We start from the raw sequence: 19,599 nt of genomic DNA on the forward strand, positions 1-19,599 counted from the left end.
GGGCTTCAAGACTCAGATGAGCATGGAAGAACGAGCAGCATTAGAAGACGAGGTAAGAGAGTGGGATGCTGCGGCAAAGGAAGCAGCCAAAGAAAGGACAGACCAGACCAGGGGAGTGAAGGAAGGAGAAAACCTTTGAAGAAGGAGAAGACATGGTAGTGAAACATTGCATTCAGAGAAAAATGGACAGCAACCCCCTATGGGTGACAGAAATATAAGGGACCATGACAAAGGCCACCAACGCACAGAAGGCCATTGCAAGGAACGTGTCATTCTTTAGCCACTTCAAGTCTTAGGACAATACTTGGTACTTTGCAAAGGACAAACGTACCCTGAGGAGAGATCGAAGAGGCAGTGGGACATCCCCTGACTCCAGAGGGAGTAGAGGAAGGAGACCCAGCCGAGCGAAGCCCCCGGCGACTCATCAAGAGACCATGCAGACTCATCGAAGAAGTGTAACATGGACGTAAGAAGATATGTGAGGGGGAGGAGTTATGAGGGAGAAGGAGGATCGCAACGGGTTAACTTATGTGTGAGGTGGGAGGAGGAAAAGGAGGAGCCCACCAAGGGAAGTGAGGTCAATTAATTAAAGAAATGGTTATAGAAGCAGACTTGTCCTGTCGTCCTTCCATCCCTCGTCAGGGATGAATCTTTCTAACAGTTCCGGGTCCGGCTGGTGTGTCCACATGCTCACTGTATTAATACACTGCAAGTCAATGTGACTCGAGCTTCACCTCGCATCTGCTACACTGTTCAGAGCAGAATCACCAGGCAACTGCAGTAAAAAACGTAATTATCGTGGAATACGGTATGCTGCAGAGCTCATTGTGCCTGTAGACTGATCTTCAAAGGCCTATGACATTGATTTTTCCTGTGTGAAGAGTATGCCGGTGGTGAGCACACCTGAGGTAACCGTTAGGGTGACAAGAGTTTCTGCATGAGTGCAGACAATGCTTCAACCACACTAATGTAGACCAGATCATGGGAAAAATGCCCATAGAGTATTACAACTGGCTTTGCTGGAGAGACTCCTCTGGAATTAGAATAACCATGAACCACTTTTATGGGGTGGGTCAAAGGGGCCTTTTAATGAGCATTAAATTGTCCATTTAAGTTCATGAGAGGACAGAAAATACTCGCAAAGTTCATCCATGTGCCTGTAGGGACCGGATGACGGGCCAGTTGTGGCTGAAAGTTGCGCATAATTTCCCTGTGTCAGAGCTGTGTGGGCATTCTGGACAATATTACCATTGAATTTCAAAGAATGTACAATGAACAATGCAGTAAGGTTGGTCACTAGTGATGACGAGCGATCCCCAGGTTGTAAAGCTAAACATTTGCTTGACACGCAGCCTCTTGGAAACAGTCTTAAGGCAACTAGAAACCTGTAGGTGTACATGGTGTTACTAACGGTTGATGCATAATTTCCAGCCTCTGTGAGGACAAGATTGGTTTTCTCTTGAGTATCTTGAGACACGTCTTCCTTTGTCAGGGTAGGTCAGGTTTCCTTGATCTTCTATCAGTTTTGGAGTGGGTGAGGGGCTCATAATAAGGAACTTTGCTGGTTGGGAAATGTTCAAAAAAACGGGAGGGGAAGAAACAGAGTGGGGAAAGATGCGAGGGTTTCTAATTAATGCAACTCATCAGTTGTTACATGCACAATGATACATTCAGAGAATCTGAGTTGAATAATTTGTTTGATGAAGTCCTGACATCCTTGTATGGGCCTGGTGATTTGTTCTTGGACACTCATTTTTTTTCTCCTCATTTTTGGACCATGCTACCAAAGAATAAAATCCTACACATTTGTCACAGTTTTTCCTAGTTCAACATCTTCTGGTGCTTTCCCTGTTGACTCCAAATATAAGCCAGCACATTCTTCTGGATGTCATGATTTGGAAGGACAGGCCAACACAGCAAGTAAGCACTCTTATTCAGGAATACATGGGCCCTGTTTCCGGGAGCAGGTCCAAAAAGGGGCGCAACATTCCAATGATATCTGGTAGTTGTATTCTGAAAACAGCATTTCTTCTTGCAGGGACCAAACACACCAACAGAGCATTTCCCTAAGCGGCGTTCAGTGTTAGCATCCAAAGGCATAACATTTTGAAGGGGTAGCCATAACCATAACTGCTGGAATTTGAATCCAATTACATGACAAATGGAAATCACCATCCATCGTGACCACTCTAAATGGCTACATGGAATGCATTCCTTACAAACGTTTCGCCAGTATTTGGCATCTATCCGCCACACTAGATATAAATGGATCTCCCACTGAAAAGGCTTCAGTGTGCTTATGATGGTTGTGATAGAGAAAAAAATATGTACAAGATAGCCCCATGCCTATACACCACCTTATAACAATCCTCTTCCTGTAAAGCTAACCCCCAACTTCTATTAAACATTGATGTTTTACCTTCATTTATTTGTTCTATTTAGAAATGGTTAATATATAAGTATGCATTCATTGTATTTTGGAAAAATGTCAATACAAATCAATAAACTAGAGAAAACGTGCTATTATGGGAAAATACCTGAAAACGCAACAGCTTTTTCATATTCTACACAGACACATGATTTTGGAACCTGAATCTTATTAGGGGAGACATTTTTAGACAACAAAAGCCACAGGAGCCTAGCATGTCTGCCTTAATAGGTTCCACATTAATCAAACATGTACAATATAAACGTCCTTGCAGTTTAGATCTGTGAAATACACATTATTTATCAAAAAGGTATATCTGTGTCCCTATTTGTATACACATATCAATCTCTGCCACAACCACTCTTTTCTTCAGACAAGAAAATCATGAGATCATTATTAGGAGGTTAGGTTTTGGGACTGAGGAAAGCATGCAGAAAGACATCACCACCCGCTAGATGAAGGAGACCCCATAGCAGCAAACTTGGGATCACTAAGGTTCTCCACTCCATCTCCAACCTTCAACCAATCACCCCAAAATGGTCCTGTTGTTCCACTATCCCAAACGCATGTGTCTAACACAAATATGAAATGAGTTTATCCGTAAAAGGCCTACAGGTCATCAAACTCAAATTGATCATTGGTGGTTGCTACAGAAACAAGAGCCTTTCAGTCAACACATTATTTAGGACATCATAAAAGGAAGTGCCTGTCAGGTATAATCCAACAAATTTAAAAAATAGAGGGGATAGCCCAAAACATCTAGGGTCCTGTGGGCTACACATACAATATACTCAAACAAAGGAACCCTTAGATAGAGGATGACAGAACATACATTTGTTTTTTATAAACAATCACAAATGATTCAATCTTTCTACTTCAATACAAAAAAGTTTTAATAATATTTCATATCTAAAAAGCACCAAAAGGTGTGCAGCATATTTAAAACAAAATCATTAATTACACTCAGTTAGATCCACACAATCATTTAAGCCTACAAACCATTCATTTCACATTCTCACACTAACATTCATACATACATCTCTCAGGAGATCTACTAACTGGCTCACCACAAATGACAAAATCCTCCTTAAAACAGCATCCCTTACACACAAATGTCTTAACCACGCAGCCCTGCAATACCTTATAGACAGATTCACCAGACAAACAGCCTCTCACCCCCTAAGAAAAGCTAACACCAACCTTTTGCTAGTATCCAGATTCAAACTCACTAAATCTGGCGGGAGTAGCTTCGCTGTTAAAGCAGCACAATATTGGAACACCCTTCCCCCTGATCTAAGGGAAGATCTCCTCTACCGGCAATTCAGATCCAATCTGATTCAATGGCTAAAAGAACATGATGCCTAACCTCACCCTTCTGACATCTAGGATCTCATGTATATTTTGTATATATGTTCTGCCTTATTTATATGCCTTACCTGCATTCTTGTAAACTTACCGTATATACATCTGTGATTCTTTGACACTATATATCCACAGCATTGTAACCGTAGCTGTACCCCCATGTTTAATATGTAACCTGTAACCTAAGTTGAACAACCCTCTTTATGCCTTTGCGACCGAATACCCCTGGGTATCGTGCGCAATATAAATAATAAAAACAAACAAACAAACATATACTTTGTAACCACAATAATTAGATCACAATCCAATATTTTGTTCGATGTTAATTCCTCTACATACAATGTTCATATATAGGTAACTGCCCTTCTGTAATTAGGCAGTAAGTCGACACGTGTTTCAGGTTGTATTTTAGACTTTACTCAGTCCACTATGTACGCCAACCATCTTCAGGACATATAACAGGAACAAAAGTAACATCACTTTTTGATCTAGTAGGGTGGATCAAATTGCTTCCAAAAACACAGGCGGAGAATCCCAGCAGGAATGCACACGTAAAAAATATTGTTCACAAGACGGGTCGTTGGGATTACCATTAAAGGAATTAAGTATAAAGTATCATTAATAATCCAAGTTCACAGCTTTAAATGCATTGGCTTATTATTACAAGAACTGAGTACACTGTAGCATGGATAACACAAGTTCTCAGCTTTAAATGCAGTGCCTTCACAGCTTTAAATACATTGGCTTTTCAGTAAAGATTAGGGTCAACAGTATCATGGATAATCCAAATTTACAACTCAAAATGCATTGGATTCTCATTAAAAAGAAGCGGGTAAACAGTATCGTGAATTACCCAAATTCACAGCTTTAAATGCAGTGGTTTTGTAGCTTAAACAAATTGGCTTCTCGGTAATAGAAATGGATAAACAGTATCATGGCTAACTATGAAGCAGAGCAAACAGTGCCCTCAGTGATTCATGGCCCCCTCTATAGGACACGGATACTGCAGGTCCCCTAAGAAAAATACCTTATTCCCTTTATACGGTGTCCCAGCGGCACGTCCGCCCCAGAGCAACACTAGCAAATCCCAAACAAATGGGGACTTACCCTTACTATGAACAAACTAAGGATTACTAGAACGGCAATGGAACCCTCCTACCTCATAAATGAATTTTCACCACGGAAAGAAAACACCACTGCTACTACCGTCCACTATGCTAAATTTCAGTAAGGCAGACAGCGGACAGCAGCATGAATGGCTGTAACCGTTACACTCCTCTCCTTGCTTCACCTCAAACTCTTAGCTTCTCGTGGGTGAGGGGCAGTGCAACAGACCGGATTGGCCTGTTGAAACCCAAGGAACCACTGAACAGGGAGGAGAGCCTCGGCCAATACCATATCCACCCCACAGCTCCCAGAACGGGAGACCTGAACAAACCCAGGCTGAGAAGGCCTGCTCCCTAACTCCAGGCACCTGAGGGATCTTACACCCCTCTAACTCTCTTTCACACTCTCCATCACTTCCCTGTAGGCATGCTCAAATCTCCTGAGGCTGTACAAAGTACTCCCAAACCCTGTAGAGATCCACGTCAAAAGTGAGGTAAAAAACTCCTCACAGAACATATACCTCCTCTTTTTAACCTGAAGGAGACTTTTATTATACTCACCAAACCTTTTGGAGCTGCAGAGCTGCAGAGCGACCCACAGCACTGCGAGTCAGCTACGACTCTTGCTGGTCGTTGCTTCGTTCCCTGGAGGGGGGCAGAGCCTGCTGGAGCCCACGTGATCCATCACGTAATCGGAATTCTCCTCAAAACGCACCTGCGTTCAGTCGAGCGGTGCGTTTTAACCTGAAGGAGACTTTTATTACACTCACCAAACCTTTTGGAGCTGCAGAGCTGCAGAGCGACCCACAGCACTGCGAGTCAGCTACGACTCTTGCTGGTCGTCGCTTCGTTCCCTGGAGGGGACGGAGCCTGCTGGAGCCCACGTGATCCATCACGTGATCGGAATTCTCCTCAAAACACATCCGCGTTCAGTCGAGCGGTGCGCTTTAACCTGAAGGAGACTTTTATTACACTCACCAAACCTTTTGGAGCTGCAGAGCTGCAGAGCGACCCACAGCACTGCGAGTCAGCTACGACTCTTGCAGGTCGTTGCTTCGTTCCCTGGAGGGGGGGAGCCTGCTGGAGCCCATGTGATCCATCACGTGATAGGAATTCTCCTCAAAACGCACCCGCGTTCAGTCGAGCGGTACGTTTTAACCTGAAGGAGACTTTTATTACACTCACCAAACCTTTTGGAGCTGCAGAGCTGCAGAGCGACCCACAGCACTGGGAGTCAGCTACGACTCTTGCTGGTCGTTGCTTTGTTCCCTGGAGGGGGCGGAGCCTGCTGGAGCCCATGTGATCCATAACGTGATCGGAATTCTCCTTAAAACGCACGCGTGTTCACCCTCGCGGCGTTGAGCCCGGAAGGGGTGGAGGGCTTTGGCTGTTGTGCGGCTGTTTGGCGGCGATAGTGCGAAGACGCTGAATACAACACCAAGAGGGATTTGATAACACTGTCAGTGGAGACTGCGGGCAAATAGCCTTTGATCCACTGCAAGAAACAACGGTCTGAGAGGCACATCGTGTAAAAAGACCCTGACATCGGAACTCAAGAATACAACTATCCAACAAAAAGATTAAAAAAAAAAAAACATTAAAATTCAATAGCAAATCCTACAACACAAATAACCAACATCCAAGATAAGTGGACAAGCATACATAAACCACAAAGTAAAAACCAAAAACAACATACGAGAGATAACATCCCCTACAGCGCAGAAACGGACAAGAAAGTGCGCTCCAACAAACCCCACTCCTCGAATGACACGCACAACGAAGCGCGGGAAACCCGCCGAATTAACCCCCCCGCACATGAACCTTAGAGGAAAGACAATGGAGACGCCAGAATTACAACACGCAATGACCAAACCAGGCGGTAGCAACAAAAAAATAACACTTAAAGAATGCAACAACAAAGACTTACCGACCACTACGGAAAGCGACACCAAAAAAAGTGGGGAAACAGAAAGAAAGCACACAGCTGATACAGCAAATGAAAGCGAGAGAAACACCAGTGAACCTCTATCCCCAATCATGAAACAAGACACAAAAGAACACTCCTCAACCAAAGAGACACAAAACACACCAGAAACAAAAGAGGAGTTTGCAACAAAATGCGAAAATGAGAAGCTTGCTACAGGAGATTCAACATCCGAAAAAAGAGAGACCACGAAGGCGGAACTAAGTAATAGAATTACCCCCGTTCCAATGGACAAGACAAAAACAAACATGGAGGAAGAGATAAAGGAAAACGAGAAGACGCCTAATCCATCTGTCCTACAAGAAGGAAAGGACGGAAAAGAAAGAAAACCCATAACCCAGCAGGAAAAAGCAGCCAAAGCACAAAAGAAATGGCTGGCCCTATATGAAAGTTGCAGACACTCGCAACAACTCGCCCCAAAGAAAAACGAGCAGATAAACCACAAAACTGCAAGATTATCACTTGACACATCAGAAATCGAAAACCTAATGAAGAATCATGAAAGAAGAAAAGAGGTCTTGGGTATCCCACCATCAATCACAAAGAAAATAGACACAGGTCCTTGGGCACAAAAGCCACAAAAAGGAACAGAACCAATACCAAAAGAGCAAGAATTCTACAACAGAGATAGAAGATTACAAAACAGAAACAATATGAAAGACGAATGGGAAGAAATACAAAATTCAAATCTAGAAATACCAGAGAAATGCAGTTGCGACCAACGTACGGAACACGAGTTAGCATCTATACCAAAGTCAATGCTACATTTACAAAATATGTTGATAACAACTACAACACAATCATTATTGCCATATATGAAGCTACAAGAGGCACTAGTAGACTCAATAAAAGACCAAACAACACTCATGGCATTGATACATTCAAAACAAAGTTATTTAGAACAACGCATGAACAAAATACTGGAGCGACTAGACATCGAAGCACAAAATAGCCACCTATGGCAAAGCAGGCTATCTGATATTGCCTGCAGCGACAGAGCTGAAAAAACAGACCTGACTCATGCGCTAATTAAAATGATGACAGCAGCAAACCAAGAGAAACCAACGCAGAAATCTTACTCAAATTACCAAAGTCTACGTAACATGACAATACAGCAAGAAGGGACAGAGAACAGCGAACCTCCAAAGCTAACGGTATGTCATGAAGCAAAAAGGAATCCGATGCCCGCAGAAATAAATTTAATTGATCTTACTGAGGAGCCCCTCAAGGAAATGAAGACAAACAACCACACAGACACAGATAAAGAAAAAGAGACCAATAAACCAACTGATGACAAGAGACTTATACCCTATTCGAAAGGAAAAGAAACGTATGAAATCTTTTCTAAAGGAAATAAGACACAACCTAACAGAGAGCAGGACAAAAAAGGAACAACACCCAACAAAAAAAGAATGCAAAGAGGTTCACGAGCATTCTTAAGAAACCTAACCAATCCTCCAAAAGAATCACATCTAAAAATGAACAAAATAACACAACAAAACAAAACAAAAAACCTTGAACCCAAAGAGAAAAGAAAAAGCCTAGACCACAATGAAGTAGACACAGAAATAGAGGAATTAATCAACATATCAACTTATACGGAAGATGAAATTGATCAATCTGAAGAAGCCCAAATCGAAATTGCAGAGGCATCGTTGATTACAGTAGATCAATACGAAGAAGAGCAACCAGAAGAAGACCAAATTCACGAAGAATTAGGATACGATATGACACTTGACGAAATATCTAAAATTGAATGGGAAGATGACAACGAAACAACATCGGATGTGAATAACCATCTCACACCAACAAGGAACCCCAAAACAACAATGATGATGATAAAACAACCGATGGACAAACGTAATAAAACTACCAATTTTTGTCCTCCAGCAAAAAAAGCAGACGGAAAAAATAGACAAGAAAATAAAACTAACAAGAATAACAACAAAAAATGACAATCTAATCATGAACTGCTCCAATGTGTTAAGATTGATACAAGCCATCCCCAACATGAAAGAAATCACAACAAAAGATATAAGAACAGTAGAATTCTGCAATGAAATAACAACGGACCAAGTGAAGATTTCCTTTGATTCTGAAAAAACACTGTACAGAATGATAGACAATAAAAAAATCTGCAAGCAGCTAGCCTTCGAAGCGACACTGATCGAAGAAATGCAAAAGACAGAGAGGAGAAAAAAACAAAAAAGAGTAAGCTGGAGACAGTCTGAGCCGAATCAAAGTGTGTGCGAATTGGATGACGTCTATGACAATACATTACCAGAACACAAGAGCAAAGATGACATGTATGAGAATAAAGAAAATGACAACAAAGATTACCAAAACCGCCACGACCTTTACAGAAAATACGGAATATGGAGGCAACAAGAGAACTCACCAGTAAACACAGACGAAAGATACAACCAAGGAAGATAACAACTAAAAGAAGAATGTCTGCATACCACCACGCTATGCTCATGGAATACCCGGGCGGGGACACAGCCATTTATTTAACACATCAAATATAACTCTCATAGAGGCTGACATAATCTGCATCCAAGAATATGAATAACGCAACAACCGATAGCAGATGGATACACCATAATAATGAATCCCGCAATCCAAAAGCAAAAAGGCAGACCGTCCACTGGCCTCCTAACTATAATCAAGAATGGACAAAACATCGACATAATAGAATACGAAAACATAAACCCATGGATACAAATTACAATACTTAAGCACCAAACGGATAACAAAGAGAAAGAATCCACAGCCGAGAACCACAAGAAGGATCGCTTATGGGCATTAATGAACCTATACTGGAACCCAGCAGGAATAATGGATGAGAAATTTATAGACACAGTAACATCAACAATAGACTACACCAAAGGAAAATACAATGAGATAGAATTTATAATATGCAGCGATTTAAACATCCATATATTTAATGAAGAAGGAGAAGAACTAGAAAAATCTCACTTGTCACCCCGAGCTAAATGATGGATCAAAGAATTACAATGCAGGAATATGAGGAGATCAGACAGCATTGATACAACTACTGGAAGGCAAAAGGAAACTTGGGCAAGAGCCAAGTCCACTGCCATAATTGATTACATATACATGACCGAAAACACACATGAAGATCTGAGGGAATCCAGAAACATTAAAACAGAAGTAAGCGACCATTTCATGCTGGAAAGAACGTTGGACATTGGAAAAACGGCAAACAACAAAGTTGACTCAACAAAAATTGAAATAAATAATGGAAAAAACAGATTAAGAATTGGGAAAAAAAGAATGGAAGAACTGCCAAAAATAATGAATAACTCAACACTAGATGAACTAGAAAAAATCAACTATGGATGGCTACTTTTACCATACAGATGCAATAAAATACAAAATGGAACGTTAACAACAAAGAAACACACTCATGCATATAACAATAAAATAACAATCAAGAAAAGAGAATTGAGAACAAAAATAAAACTACTAATGAAACAACACCAACCCGGCAAATATAAGGAAATCAAAACAGCAAAACAACACTACAGAAATTGGATAAAGAACAACAAAGCCATGATATTACAAGAGGACGCAGAGAAGATGCTCCAGACACTAAAGAACAGAAATACGAAACAACTATGGGTGCTACTACATGGCCAAACCCAAACACAAAACAGTATGGTCTCTGACGTACCAGAAGCAAGATGGACGGAATATTTCACAGAGATCTACGGGAACAACAACATAACGAAAGAAGAAAACAATACACAACAAAACATATGGCAATGGGAATGGGACCATGAAGATCTAAAAAAGGCGATTAATACCCTAAACACCTCCACAGCCCCAGGCCCAGATGGTCTTTTCAACACGATAATCAAGCAGAATGCAGCAGTGTGGACAGCGATATGCGAGAGCATTTTCAAGATGATACAAAGCACAAAAAAATCCCAAACACATGGAAACAAGCCACTATAATACCCATATTCAAGCAGGGAGAAACAAAAGAACCACAAAACTATCGACCTCTGGCACTCTTAGACCCTTTGGGTAAAATCTTCGCAAAAATACTACTAGGAAAACTAGACAGATGGGCAAACAAAGAAAAGAAATATGCAATAAGACAAACTGGATTCATCAAAACACTGGGTACAAACATCAACCTATTTCTAGTAAACATACTGAAACATGAAGCCATAAGAAACAAAATACAAATCTACGCCGCCTTCGGAGACTTACTGTTAGCTTTCGACTCTGTGAATAGAGACATTCTATGGAAAAAACTGATCGCATGGATGTGTCCAACTGACATCATCGAACCGATTAAACTTTTATATGAGGACACCAGTGTTAGAGTTAGACTATCAAAAGATGGCTTACTCATGGAACAAATAAGAACATGGAATGGACTAAAACAAGGATGCCCATTAGCAGCCACTTTATTTCACCTCTACATGGCAGACCTTGAAACAAACATCTATATACCGCAAACAAATCCTCCAAAAATTAACAACACAGTGATACCTTGCATTATATACGCTGACGACATAGTGCTTCTGGCAAAAACTCCGAGAGGATTACAGATCGCACTTGGAAAACTAGAAACATACATGACAAAGAACAAACTGAATATAAATACGAAAAAAACAAAAATCATGACTCTAAAAAAAGAAAACACAATCAATCGCCAGCTCTCTTCCTTCTATATAGGAAAGGAAAAAATGGACACTGTAAAAACCATAAAATATCTTGGAATATGGATCTCTCAATCGTCAACAGAAGAAGAATGGGCTGAACATCTTAAAGAAAAAACCTTGCCCCTAGCCCGGCAAGCAAAAATAATCCACCGTAAATATGGCAAATTCTCTATGACCCCAGTGATCACATTCTACAAACAAAAAGTTACGGCCATCTTAACATACGGAGCGGAATCCATGATAAACATCAACAACAACATCTGGGACAAACTTGAAGGGTGTTTCTGGAAAAAAGTACTAAACTTGCCAGTCTCACTACCCACCTTACGAATCCGAGCCGAACTTGCACTTCAATCACTTTGATCCATTGTCTTATGGAAACAACTGGACTTATACAGGAAAATCATGACTAGAACCAATACCCCACCTCTGGAAATATTCAGAACAGAGAAAAACTGTAACAGAGATCACGCCTTAGAAAAATGGAAAACAGCGACAGAAGTGAAAAGAGAAGAGCAAGATATATCGATGGAAATGCTATTAGAGAGACCACAAAAAGCGAAAACAAAACTAAAAGAGAATGACTGCGAAAACAAAACTAAAAGAGAATGACTGGCTGAAAACCAACCAAGAGAAAAATAGATAGACTTAACCAACTACCTTCATACTTACAAATATTTCCATCGTCAAATACAAGAGATACATTTATGAGACTACGGCTAAACATCCTCCCGACCCGAGAAATAATGGCAGCTAGAAAACAAACCCCCAAAAGCAAAAAATACTGCCGATTCTGCAAGAACCCCCAGATGACCGAGAGTCTACATCATATAATCATGATATGCCCGGCACTGAATGAAAAAAAACAACAATCAAGAGAATGGTTTATGAACATCCAAACTGTCCTAACACAGGAAGACTGCTGGGCGAGGATGATCTCTGGGAACGAAAAAAAATTGGTATTCGCCCTAATATCATTTTGGAATAACATCATGAACAATAGACTAACAGAATAACATACTTACACGATGAAAGAAAACAAGAAGCCAGAAAAAGGACAAAACTTCAATAGCCTATGCTATGTAACTCGAGCAATAACAACAAGGAAAGCAAGATGAAAGGTTTAAATGCAAACCAAACATTTTTTTAAAAAAATTAAAAAAAAACATACCTCCTCTGCTAACAGACAGTACCAATATCTGCTACTTCAGTAAACCTGAAAGGGGAATCCCACTAATAACACACAAAAGCACACATGCTTATTATTTAATACACAAGACCCGTGTTGGGTACATTTTGACAATACTAAGCAAACATACATTTAACTTGCACCCAGTGGGCAGATGTGTGAGACCAATTATGGAGAATTATGGAGGCAAGGCTGTGGAGTCAAGTTGTGAGCTTGGAGTCAATTGTGTACAATCAGAAAAAAAGGGCTACAAAGTGTAAAGTGTGGATTGAGGAGCGCTCCGTGAAGAGTCAGGATGACGATGTGATGTGTGCTGTTAAATCTTCAATATGTAGAATGGGAACATGGCTGGGGAAACCAGTAGATGCGCCTGGGTTATGCTACTGAGGGCAAGACTTATCTGATGCTTCATGAGGGCAGTGGCTTACACAACACTCACAAAGACAGAATAAAAAGCAGGAGCTCAGGCACAGTCAGGTCACAGACGAGTAATGTGCTTTATTACTAAACACCAGTACAAGCCCAGGCTAGATCCTAACGTTAAGCATTGGCAAAGCTAACCGTTTTGGCTTTTGTGTAGGCATGGATTCCACATTTTTCAGGCACTGGTATAATGGCACTACTTAAGAGGACAAAAGCTAAAAAGGCTGCTAACATATGGGTATATTCCAGTCTTGCCTAATAACTGTCCATCTAATACTTATATGGATTTGTATTTATTTGGGTTTTATATAGCATAAACCTTGCTAGGAAACATTGGCTAATTGTGCAAGTCTTTCAGATTGACCTATGAGGTCCTTCCGGAGCTGCAGGAGCATTGGTGCAGTCCACAATGTCACCAGGATGGTGTTCCAGAAGACAAGCACTTAACTAGAGGAGGCCTCTTTCCTGTTGTTTTCCCCTTGTGTGCACGTTTTGGCTTGAGGCTAAACAGGCTTATATGAGCCTATACAAGAGTCGAAACTGCTGGCTTTGCCAATACTTTTTTTAACATGAATTCAGTGCAAGGAACATCTGCAAAGAAACCAATTTCTCACAAATCAGATTGACTGATGGCACACTTGATTACGTCAGATATATTACATTTGGCGCTGGTTCATAGCTTTAGTTAAGATATTATTTGCAGGCTGCTGGTCACAAATCACAGTCAGTGAGTGGGAGTGGACATAGGGACTGGCATACCCATGGCCAGTTAATGGGTCGGTAAAATACCCTACAGCCTCCTCACTTCCCATCTTCACCCGTCCTAACTTCCCATAACAATAGTTTCATATTATAAGCAGCGCTTTGATCTCCACCTAAAAGCCAAAAATAAACATTACACCTGAAACCATATTATAAAATGTCTTTGAGTTGCAAAGTCATATTAGTGCACACCGACAGAAATTTAGTGGGTGGCAGCAAGAAGGAATGTTCTCCATTTTCAAAACAAAATAAGCCTTTGTAATTCCAGTATCATGTTCCACTCGGTCTCCGCAAAAAATATTTGTGATACTGGTAGACTCATGTGAACTTTTGATTACTCCAATTCCAAGAATTCAATCTTTTTCTTTCTGTCACCTCCACATGAAAGGGTCCGGTTGAAGGAGACTTAAAGCACATCATTTGTATCTGTAAAGTTTTTTGTAAAGGCGAAACGTTCTATTTGTGTTAAGTCAGATGACCTGAAGTGCGTAGGGGATTGTGCCTGTGAAGGAGCGAATGGAGGAAAGCGGAACCATTCTATTGGCGATTGTCGGGACTGGATTTGGTTCTCTGTAAATTGCATGCCTAGTAAAATAGTTTTTCTATGATACTGCACAGAAACACACAGTGACAAATTACTGTTGAAGCCATCCTCCCAGGGTATCAGGGCCCAAGTTCAAGGGTAGTCTTCTCGCAAATGGTTTGTCCCTGTGGAGAAGAATTTGCAGTCCCATGTATTTTGCCATTTTGCAGATAAACCATGACAGAAAGCTGATTTTGCATCCCTCTGGAAGAAGCCAGTGGTGCTGGAACAATTTTGAAAATGTCCAGTGTCAGCATACCAAGATCTTAGGTGCTGTATATAATCCTGGTGCTATTGAACTAGCTAGGATATCAAGTGAAGTAAACTCCTTCAGTGGAACAAGGTTGGGCGTGGGTTCAGCGTAAGTCATTTCCAAAACATGGTGAATAATTTCAAAGCAATTATTTCCACATGTATGAATAAATGTTGATAGGATAGGGTCTGTTTTAGAGAGTGCTTTCTATACCATAAATGCATTTTAGTGCTGAGAGATCCTGAGAAACATAGACTGAGAGTCAACACAAAATGTTACTGTTGGAGAGCCACGTTGTAACCACTATTGACTCAGACTCCACAAAAAGTACAGCCCTGTTACTATCCTCCCATACCTCGCCAGAACTATGGAATGCGTTGCCTCTATCCGAGTGCAACAACACATTACCACAAACAACCGCCTAAACCTCTTTCAATCTGGGTTGCAACCTGAGGCCACTACACTTCACATCCTCAATGACATCCACAACATCACTGACAAATGAAACATAGCACTTCTAATACGCCTTGTCCACACCATTCTGCTAAACATCCTATCCCATGGGATTTAACTTTCACTCACCATCCTAGACTGGTTCACATCCTTTCTCACTGACATGACACATGTTGTCTCTATGCCCCCTTGTCAATCACACTCCGGAGAGAAAAAGTCAGCCAAGTTGACAGTTCGCCGTGTTCAAAGGCGTCCGGTCGTCATGGACGTCATGGAAACCCTTGATCGTGAAGTGTATTACAGTTTTCACACCCCACGGTCCCGTGAATGGTAGAATCCTACCGCACGGCACTATGGGTTGTGCAATATCAAGGGTTTCCATGACGACCGGACGCCTTTGAACACGGCGAACTGTCGACTTGGCTGACTTTTTCTTGCTGGTGCTTTGTGCACCGCATTTCTCTCGCATTTAGTGCTTTCTGAGTGAGTGGTTCCTTTCACAGTTGACCATGTTATTCTTTAGTGTGAATCTCATTGCTAAGGATTCGTCTCCTTATGTCTCCACAGACACCCTGCTGCAATTAGCGACACACGAGTATGTGATTATAAAGGTGGTTTTTCGCCACCCTTTATGAACACTACCAACGCGTGGGACACCCTGCCCAGCGACTTCCACACCCTAGGAGCGCCCCGGCTAAACAGCGGGTTGCTGCTCTGTGACAACAACACTCCGGTATGCACTTTGTTTTTATCTTCCATTTTGTCATGTTTTCAGAACGGTCACCACTAACTCTTGATGCATGCCATCTTACTTTGCATTTCTCTTAAATTTAAAGTCATGAATTTATTTCACTTTTCTCCCACAATAGTGCATCCATCCTTGGACTCTATAGTGTTTTGGGTTTTCATTCGGAGACTCCTTCCCCGCAACTCCAGGTTGACAAGGAATCTGCCACCTACAAATCATAAAGGCTGAAATGTCTGCACTTCCCTGTGTCACATACAGGGTGAGCATAGTGTAGTCTTTTCATCTTTATCTTAATTAGCAGTACTGTTATCCAACAAGGTATTAACCAAAATAGGAAATACTGTTGACAAATTGGGCTGATAGCATTCTTTGCACTTATTGACCTTATACACACCTGCCTTACCCCTCCCAATTTTTTGTCTTTTTGGACCCCATATAGATCCAATTTGCCCTGAGGAAGGCTCTTCAATCAATGCCAAGAAAGATGGCAATAGCCGAAACGTGCCTCTAGTACAGCACATATATCAAAATTGCAAGAACTGATGGTCTTTGTGTGCACTACTATTTACCCACAGTTTCAAGACTGGCACGTAGGCAGCTTTACCAAACATGATCATACCTTGATCATGAATACACACAAAGGATAAGAACCTTTGACAAAAGACAGTTTGAGTAATACTGTGCAAATATAAAATACTGAGTCTAATTTTGCAATTTGTATGCTTAATGTGATTTCTTTTGTTTGTACTTTGAATTGATCTCTGTTTGAACATGTTTTAATCATTTATTTAATTATTTCTGTTTTCATTGTTTATGTTCTCTGAACAACTTGTGTGAAAAATCTTTACTGCATTGTCCAGAATTATTATTTTTCATTTTTTTCTGGTTGTACATTGGACATTTTAACCAATTCCCCCCTCTTTTTCATTAAAAAATGTATGGTCAATTTTTTTGCTCCATTTGTTCTCCTTGGTACTTTCCTATTTTTCTGACTCTTTAGGAGCAGAATATTCGTTGGTTTGGAAAACCAAGTATAAAACTGGACCTTAACTTTATGGTCATTTTACAGAGAGAGTTACAACTTTTTTTGTTTACCCGGTATGGGCTGGTGGCAGCTCCATGCTGAATTTGACACGTGCTCTGAGTATCCTCCATTATGGGATACCCAGGCCCTGCTGTTGGAATCAGTTGATTCCATGATGGGAAACAAGATGGTCACTTCGGCCTCTTGCTTTCTATTGCCTGTTACCTTGTATTCCCGAAATCCTGGGAAGCCCTGACTCTGTCTCTTCCCCCTGACTGGCTGTTGGGTGGAAGTTCCATATATGATGTTGTGGGGAAGTCCAGGCCAGACCGTCTGAAGCCTTCCCAATGACTGTATGTTGTGGGTACGTCCTTGGGGTGGGACCTGGGTGAATGGCATGTGTGACAATTACGCATTTCATGTTATGGGTGTCTAGTATCTGGTGGTTGACACAATGACTGAGACAGCCCTGCCCGAAACTGGTATGAATGCAGTGTGGAGTGCTGAATGGCAGAGTGCTTGTCCAAAACCACATTCTGTGTTGTGAGTGTCTGGAAGGAGAAGAATGGCCTGAATGCACTGTGAGCCTGATTGGTTGGTTGCCTGACACCCTGACTGCCCTTCTGAATGGTTGGTTGCCTGAGTGACCCAGCAGAGTGAATGTGAGATCAACAGTATATCTGGGGACCTCTCACTAATGGAAATCGTTCAGAAGCTGAAGTTGATACTTGATGCTTAACCTTTAAGCCCACTGGAAGAAGAAGGATTGCTGCTGCTGTCCTTCGCTAATCTGAAAGCTGTGTGACTGTCAAGGAACTGATCCAAGAGGGGACCTGGCTAGGAGACCTCTTCCCGAGCTACCAGGGACCATCTTGCACCAGCTGATCTTTGCCAAAGCTCCCTGGATGTCAGACCCTCGAAAGCCTGCCGACCGGAGACTGGGACTGCTGCGGAATCACAAAGCAAAGCGCCCGGACATTGAAGTCCATCACCATCGACAACCGCCGTCGCTGACAGGAGCCGCAGTGCTCCTTTGCCTAAGACATTTGATCCAAGGACTCCCTTGCTCATCACCGTCGACCGCTTTCGTCCTGCCGGAGAAAGTCAAGCCCGCCGACGACTGAGGAGAATCCGCTGGTGGGTTTCCTGCCACCCGAAGACTACAGTGATGCCTATGACCCGACGCCCTTGCTGGGCCAAAGTTCTTCATTACCTTTCTGCGGCAACAAACACTCATCGTCGAGCAGGACGTTTTTGACTGATCGTCAATGAGCGCTGCAAGAACTGAAGCTGCTGCTGCAACAACAGTGTTCATACTTTTTCTTCACTGACTCTCGGTGACCCATTGCTCCTGCCTTAAAGGGAGTGCACTCAAGAAGGGCATGTCAACAACTCACCGAACCACGGAACCAGGTACTTTGGGGTCATGGACCCTTTTAGAAGGACTCAACACTTTATTGAGCATAATTGGACTGCGCTTGTCAAATACGCTTTATTTACAGGTTGCCCAGGTGGGGGGATCCTTGCACAGAACCGTCTCTAGGTAACGGGAGTCAGTATTCTGCAATTGCTCGATTTAATTTGCATTCTTTCTGTTGTCTATCGTTGAGTCATTTTACCATCTGATTTGTATGCTATTTGGGGCTGTTAGCTGTGGCTGTTAGCTGTGGCGCATTTTAAGGGAATCGATAGTTAAGGGTGGTAACACGTAGACCTGTATATATTTGCCATTTTAGAATTGTCAGAGCACAAAGTGTATTATTGTATGTGTACATAATCAAAGCCTTATTTATACAAAGACTGTGTTTTCACTAACATAGTGTGTGGACATTCCTTTGTGGGTGCTTGGGGACTACACTGTACTTAAGAATCAGCCCGCATTCTCACCTCCTGAGAGCTTAAGCCTTGATTGCTCGACCATAGCTACCGCATAGAGAAACTTGGCTGGTGTGCTCTATGCCTCTCCTCTGCCAAATACACAGCAGGAGTACAGACGCCCCCCTCCGTAGCTTTACACTTCTGAAGCAGAATACATCCGCATCTGCTTTCTCCTTCTTCCTCCCCATCACATATCTACCCCCCCGCCCCAGATCAAAGTTCTTATCACAGACAACCTATACATATACCTCTCCAGATGTCAAATCTCTTGGCTTCACCATTGTCCCCCACCTTTCTTTCACACACCGCGTAACTGCTGTCATCAAAGCATGCAATCTACAATGACAACTCCTATGAACAATCACATACATCCTTTCCCCTGACGACGTCTGCACCATAGTCCAAGTAGTAATTCAGTCCAAATAGGACTATGGCAATGTTCTTCTCACTGGACTCCTCAACAGCACATGCCTGCCCTGCAAACCCTACAAAATACAGCTGACAGAGTGAGTCTCTACCAACCCAAACATTCACGCATTATACCAGCTCTCGCCCAGGTCCACTGGCTCCCCATACCACAAAGAATTGCCTTCAAATGACTCTACATTGTATTCACAGTCACCCATCTCAAAACCCTGCCTTACTTCCACAACATTCTCAAACCCATCACCCACACAAACGCAAGACAAGCAAGCCAGTATATTCT

The sequence above is a fragment of the Ambystoma mexicanum genome, chromosome 1q, assembly GCF_040938575.1.
Source record: "Ambystoma mexicanum isolate Mex_15411 chromosome 1q, UKY_AmexF1_1, whole genome shotgun sequence".
Classification (NCBI taxonomy): Eukaryota; Metazoa; Chordata; class Amphibia; order Caudata; family Ambystomatidae; genus Ambystoma; species Ambystoma mexicanum.